The 7,583-nt window shown below is 39.1% G+C and overlaps 1 long non-coding RNA gene across 2 annotated transcripts in view; it reads left to right on the top strand.

Annotated features, from left to right (window-relative positions):
* The window catches only part of LOC134298412 (uncharacterized), a 28,551-nt gene extending 21,826 nt beyond the window's left edge, over positions 1–6,725 (top strand). For both annotated transcript variants that reach the window (XR_010005475.1, XR_010005476.1), the window contains 2 exons: positions 609–724; positions 4,075–6,725. This is a non-coding gene — a long non-coding RNA (uncharacterized LOC134298412). The remainder of the gene's footprint in view (positions 1–608; positions 725–4,074) is intronic.
* Positions 6,726–7,583: the final 858 nt, after the last annotated feature.

Genomic DNA, 7,583 nt, shown 5'->3' with positions numbered 1-7,583 from the left:
TTATATGGCAGTGTTGATGTGGCCCCAGTCTTCTAAAAAAGGCAATATTCTGCCCCTTCCTCCCCTCTCAGCTGAGTGAATTGAGTGCAAATAACTTTTACAACTTGAACTCAGTTTGCAGGAGTTAAGTTGGCTTTCGTCCAGGGTTAAGCCGGACCAGTTTTGTACAGTGTTTAGCCACTGTGGAGCTGATCTTACATCACACCAATCTAAGTGGTCGATGTAGATGTGCCTGGGACATTTTAAAAGGAAGTGAAAAAATAGGATGACAAAAGATTCATCAGAGTTGTCCCTATTAGATCGGGCTGAAATCACTATTGCACTAACGAATAGGAGCAGTGCTAGAGAGATTGGCACTTTATGGTACTTCAGTATACTTTACAGGGAAGTTTTTAGTAGATTAGATTTACCAGTAGCATTACCAGGTTTTTTTACTGACTACTTTTCCTAAAAATTAAACAATAGCATCTTCTAAAGATATTAGCTGCTATAGAGTTTGCGGAAGCTGTCTTTTTGGTTTACAGTTTCCAGACTCTCTCAGCTGAGCTGAAAACTGACAATCCATATATCTATACCACTAAAAAAGCTTTATGTGTTGATATTTGCAGGTGCAGATCAAGCTGTGGTTACAAAGATGACAAGAGCAGACCATTTTTGTTCTTTCCTCATCACTTTCAAAACCTACATGGAATTGCATTCTCAACCACACTGCAGCTGCAATCCTGTACGTACTTTTCATATAGAAAACCCTATCGAAGTCACTGGTTCTGTTCCTGAATAGGTACATGATGTATTACACTGTCAATCATTTTCATGTTTTTTTGGTTACTTCCAATCAGTTCTTAAGTTTCTCTTACATTCCCCCATTACCATCTACAGATACACCATCCTATGAGCAAGTGCATGGCATTGTCACTGTTGCTTCTTTTTTTTCCAGATGGCATTTGAGTGTACTCGGTTCGTTTTCTGATTCAAAGGCAACAGATATGTAGGTTCCAGTGTAAGAGAGAGTTTGAGATACAGCTATCTTTTAAGATGCGTGAAAAGAGAGAAAGAGGGACACTTGGGTGAATGGAACTTTGGCACCATTTATTTCTTGTCTTAGTAAAAAGGGATTTAAATCATACTCACACACATTGTATGAGAGAACGGTGAAGAATATAAAGCCCTGTGAATCTGAGATAGTGAATATTAGGAGTATTTGCATGCAGTTTCTCCCCATCTCTAAATTGACTATAATAATGATGAATTTATGGAAGAGAGAGGCATATTTAAATGAACAAGACAAGAAAGGAAAGTTGGGAAGAAGGGGCGGGGAGAGAAAAGAAAAACCATCTGGATCTCGGTCGCCTTCCAGCTCTGAACACATTTGTGCTACCAGTTCCTAAATGGACAAATTATGCAGCCATTTCACGGGACACTTAGGACTCAATTTGCAACGCGGCAGTGGGGGGAAATTGGGCACATAATTCCCCCTGAACAATAACAGGGAGTCGCGTGGTTAATTTAACTCAAAGCCTGTAGCCAGTTTGCACTCCATCAAGGAACATGGAGGCAGGCGCATTCCGGTGCACGACCATGAAGTAGGCCTCTGGGTTGAGATGCACTTCAGGCTCCATTTCCAGATGGGAACCCGAAGAGAGCAAGTGTACCCTTTAGTCAGGGGAATAGTAACCAGAGGGAGGCAAAATCAGACCACCACCCCCACTCTCACCACAGAAAAGAATTCTGCCCCTGAAGTGAAATTTTCCTTTAGTCCCCAATTTTCTAGCATTTCAGTAACTTAAAACTTCAGTTGGGCATCTAGAAATACAATTTAGATATCCAAGGAAAAGAACAACGCAAAGTTACCAAATGAATGCAAACACAGTAAATATGTGCATTATTTATATGCCTGTGGTGCTAGAAGGTTGGGTGCTGGGAGAGAAAACATCCTTTGGGAGTCTCTCTAGATGTTTTAGGACAGCCATTCCCAGCATTTCACTACTGGCTGGGGCTAACAAGACTTGCAGTCCAACATAATCCAGAGGATTACATGATTCCCATTCCTTTTCTAGGTTCACTTTGAAAACATCAGTCTGATGTGCATATGAGCCACCATGTGTTTGTCATGGAACAACTAGAAGGAAATAAATACTCAAAACACAGGGGACATCTATACCAGGATAGTGGGCAGCCTCTCAGACATATATCTTGACCAGAATGAGCCCGGGCAGCCAATGAAAACGGAAAGAGGGAAAAGTAGTCTTCAGTCGCTGCGATGTGAGGACAAAGTGGATGGAAATTTGCCTATGTGGTCCCTGTTTACTTTCCAAGACAGTGGCTAGGCGAGGACCCTTGCATGCATGCACACGGACGCGCGCACACTGTGACACACTGAGACACAAAAAAAGGCATCTCACACCATTGGAATCCAGCAGCTGGGAGCACAGTGGCAGCAGGCTGTTCTCATTACAGGCCAATGAGGCTGTTTACTCACCCAGCTGGAGATGGTTAGAGAGTGATAAATAATGAAAGAGAAAACATGATTTTCCCCTCTGTGGTTTCTACTTGTGTAACCATATGTCACAGCTCAGTACGTCGGCATTTTTTCGAATTCCTTTTTCAGGAAGCAGTTGATTTTTCCCATACAGTGGCTATTCCCCCTACTAGTGTGTGTGTGTGTGTGTGTGTGTGTGTTGATTTTTCTTTTTTCTGTTTCTTTTTCTTTTGGTTCAGTGGTAAATGTTTTGTAGGTTTGGATTTCCTTAAGCTCATGCTTCTGCACATTTCAGGAATTTAATTGTACCAATGATGGTGATCTTTTAATAGCCAAGTTGGTACAATCTTTTAAAAATAATTCTCCACCTCTCGCACTAGTTTATGAATGCTATGATGGGCTAGCAGTCCCAGGCTCTGGGTTAGCAGTTCCCCTACTCTCTCTCTACGCTGAAATCACACTCTCCTGTGTAAAGTCAGCCATAAGACCATCTTAGTATCATTTCCATGGGGGTGGTGGGCGGGGAAATTCTGGATTGCTAGTCCAGAACCTGGACTGATAGCCCAGAGCACATTCTTGTCTACTTGAAGGCATCCTCCATATGAAGGAAAAGCAGTTTTAAAGGGATAGTATGGACCTTGAATTTTACCATCAATTGTTAGCACAAAGAGCCTGTGCAAGTACACAGGTTATTTCCACAGGCTCCTCCACTATGATGAAATATTTTATATTTATATTTTGACTATAGTAATTCTCTCTAAATTATATATATTTATATACTATTGTTTTCCTGCACCTTACAGTGTTGAATGTTTGCCGCTTTATATTGTAAACTGCCCTAAGTCTCCACGGAGAGAGAGGTGGGATAGAAATAAAGTTTATTTATATATTTGTTCATTGATGGGCTACCATTCAAGTATTGACCATGACTGACTCTGATTAGCTTCCAAGATTAAAAAAAAAAGGATCTGGCACTTTTAGGACAATTCACAGCACTATTCAAGTGTATTTAGACTACCCAGTTATAACAGTCTGGTTCCCACTTTGACTGCTATGTTAACATCCTATAAAATCTTGGGATTTGAAATGGGAGTTTAAAATTCTCACCACAAAATCCTAGGACCTCATCAAACTCATATAATAGAACCATGACAATTAAAACAGAATTATAGTGCTATAATTTCTCTTGTGTGAAAGGGCCTTTCCAGAAATATGGATGCAACAACTGTGTAGCCCATCCTTTTGCCATAACAACACCTGCTGTACAACAGGGGCAATAAATCTTTAGCTCTCCAGACAAGGTTAAATGGTAGCTCTCCTCAAACCTTAGCTAATGGTGGAGGAGAATAATAGCTGCAGTACAATGACATCTGGAATGCTACAAGTTGTTAACTTTTCCACTACCATCTAGATGTAACAATGGACTTTATGTGCATTAGAAGGACAATATTTAGAAACTATGGGTCATCTACCACTCTTGCAATATGACATGAACTTGAAAAAGTAGATTCTACAGTTACTGGTCAGTTTTGTTTGGGGATGGCTATGATACCTGCAGTGACAACTGTACTAAAAGTGATTTTTTTCCTCTATAGGAAACAATCATTTTTCTGTTCTGGAAGATTTCCTCACCCCCACCAAAAGGATTAATAATGAACCAGGATATCTCCAGATTTGTTTGTCATTCTACTGTTAATGTGCAATTCTATGGCAATAATGCCATTGTTGTTATCCGTCTTAAATGTCAATCAGCTGTAGCTTCACTCATTAGCTAAAAATACAAAAATGGGAGGAAAGGATCAGTTTATGCAAAATGATGGGAAAGAATGGCCCATGAAATTTTGTACCTTGCATCTCATATATTGTAGCATTCTGAGGGTGAGAACTGAGAATCCTGGCCAGTTAGTTGTAAATGGACATCAGATGACATACATAGATTCCAGGAGTCCATTCAAACTACAGAATATAGGCATTATTATCCCACTATAACTTCCATGGTTCCATTCTTTGGCATCCTGCCTAAATTTTTTTTTTAAAGGCCTTAGTTTCAACTCTTGGGGCATAGTTTTATAGCCTCCATATAGCCCTTTATCACTATGGTATGCTTCCACTTTAATGAACATGCCAACATCCTATGGAATTCTGGGATTTGCAGTTTGGGGAGGAGTATTTGGAATATTCAATCAAAGAACTCTTGTAACTCAGCAAACCATAAGTCCCAGTATTCTATAGAATGGTACCATGGCATTTTTCCACCCACCATGACTGAATGTGTGCCTCTCATAGCTCCATGCCAAATAGAAATTCAACAGATGTGGTGTTGCTTGCCTTGGCCTGAGAAAAGCAGTAATGGTGGAAAGTTACACCTGATGAATTTCATCCTCTACTATAGCATTTAGAAGACAGATTGCCTTCTCTGGAAAACCTTAATTATTCATAAGGAACTTGCTCCACCAGCAACAAATACTATTTTTAAATATCACAACTACACAGAGCTATGTCAAATTAATTGAAATTCATGGGTTTGCTCATGTGGTTGAAATACCGTCCTCTAAGGCAGATGTTTAGCAGATGATATGTCTTTTTGTTCACCAGGCAGCTGTTAACAGCACAGGGACACTGCCAGAAAAAAAGTTGGCACTCTCAGTTACTCAACAATATAGACTGGAAAATGAGTTCCTCTCTGAAATCTATTTTCTGCAACAGACTGTTCCATATTGCTTCACAACTACTCCATCGACATCCAGATAGATTGCCACAAAAGAGCTGCATGGGTTTTTGTGTCCAGAAATCTTCAGTTAGATATATTCACCTTAGACATTGCAAGTGTCCGGTTTTAGCAGCCTAATATGTAACGGTTCATGGGGAGCAGAGTCAGTATAATACCTAATAACTAATATTCAGGAGCTTGCGCTGTGTTTGAATTACATCTATTACCTTTAGCAAACACAGTTCCTTGTGGAGTTGATCAAATTTTAAAATTTATGGAAGACCTCAACATTTCTCTGGAGACTTCATGAACATTATTATAGAAGCATCTGAATATAAACCACACCCTTCTCAATTACTCATGAACACACAAACATGCAGCTAGCATTTCAATCTTACTGTTTGCTTCCCACTTCTATAAAGCTCCGTGCTTTCTGTTATAAATCGTCCATTGTTTCAAGGTAAATATCACCTTCATTTTCAATATCGGTCTCAGATAAACACAGAGGCAGATCAAAGGTTTGATCCACACAGAAGATATTAAACATGCAAGTAAAACAGGGTCAAAATAGTGTTAGGCTCTATATGATTGTGCTGATAAGTGTTCCTTATTCCCTGTCACTCATTTCTGGTCAATTAAAGCAAAGGATAGTAAATTCACTCCAATTAAGATAACACCTGGTATGTGCAACACTGTGAGAATCAGTTTGTTCAGCACAGAATGAAGCCTCATAGTGCAGCAGTAAAAAAAATCATGTTTGTATCATCGCCCAGTCCAAAGAGTAAAGGTACTTTGTGTCCATCCTCACTCTTACAATTCATCAGATATGTCAGGTTAGGAGGGATATTATTTGTAATATATGGGAATGTAAAATGATCCAATTAATTATAAGTAGCACTATGTGACTCCTTATAACATTATGCAATCATGGGATTCTGCATTTGGACTCAGAATTTAGCATCCTGGCAAACTCAATTTCATTCTTTTTTCCAGTGAAAAGATAGGCTTGAATATGGAAAAAGGCATCACAAAACCTCCACTGGAGAAATGGTTAAACAGAAGTGTAGAGCTTCCTCATGACAAGCCAAAACTGAATAAATTATGCAAGCATGCAAATCCACTTCATTTACATAACTTGCCCCATTTATTAGCACAGACCTTGGGCTACAGAATAAGTGTGTATCTACACTGCAGATTTAATGCTGTTTGAAATCACATTAACTGCCATGGCTGAATGCTATGAAATTATAGGAGTTGGCAGAGAAGACTAAAGACCTTAATAAAATTACTGTTCTCATGATTCCATAGCATTCAGCCATGGCAGTTGAAGTGGGGTCAAACTGCATTTTACAGTGTAGATGCACTCTGAGAGCCAGTGCTGTTTCGAGCATTAGACTATGACTACGGAGGGTTCAAATCCCCATTCAGCCAGATAACCTTTGGTCAAGTCATACTCTCTCAGCCTCAGGGGAAAGCTAAAGCAAACCCCACTCTGAACAAATCTTGTTAAGAAAACCTCATGATAGGTTTGCCTTAGGGTCACCATAATTTGGAAATGGCCCAAAGGCAAACAACAGTAACTATTCACAACTCTTGTTCTTACTTCCTAAAACAGCTAATGTTTTTCTGTAAATATTAGAAAAAAGTAATCTGGATTTTTAAAAATCAAAACACAAATTTAAAGTTAGAGTTCTTGTAAAATGCTTGTGTTGTTAAAGTTGTAATAGTAATAACTGTTCACACAGCTTTTCCAAAGACACAGAGAATGTCACACATTTTTTGTTATTCCTACAACTACTCTGAAAGTCAGCCAGTAGGAATATTCCAATATTCCAGACAGAGATGGTGAAGCTGAGAGAGAAAGGAGTTCACTTAAAACAACCTAGTGAATAGAAGAAACAAGACACAACCAATTCCTTTCATTATTATAGTCAGGCTTTTCACCATTGTGCCCCAATATCGTTTAAACCCACTGCTACATGGGGTAGTGAATAGCCAAGGGAAAGCAATGGGTATGCATGCACATGTAGAAAGAGAGAGTTTTCAAACAAACAAATAGCACTTCTGACAAGTTTGTTTTGGATTCCAGAAGGAGGCACTTAATCATGATCTAGCTAGTTAGCTAGCTAGCTATTGTTCTTATGTGTTGTCAGGTTTAACTTATGATGACTCTTTGAATTCATCTGCAACTCCTGATCCCTGAAGAACCAGACTATTAACTGGTCTGCTCAGTGCTTGCAAATTTAGGGTTATAGCTTCCTTTGTTTGTTTAATCCATCTTTAATATGATCTCCCTTTTTCCTACTGTCTTAGATTTCAACAAACATTGTTATCTTTCTAAAATTGTGAGTTCATCATCAAATAGTTTTCCTATCAATGAATCTGACATCCTTT

The sequence above is a fragment of the Anolis carolinensis genome, chromosome 4 (genome assembly GCF_035594765.1).
Source record: "Anolis carolinensis isolate JA03-04 chromosome 4, rAnoCar3.1.pri, whole genome shotgun sequence".
Taxonomy (NCBI): domain Eukaryota; kingdom Metazoa; phylum Chordata; class Lepidosauria; order Squamata; family Dactyloidae; genus Anolis; species Anolis carolinensis.
This window is presented reverse-complemented; position numbering and strand designations above follow the sequence as displayed.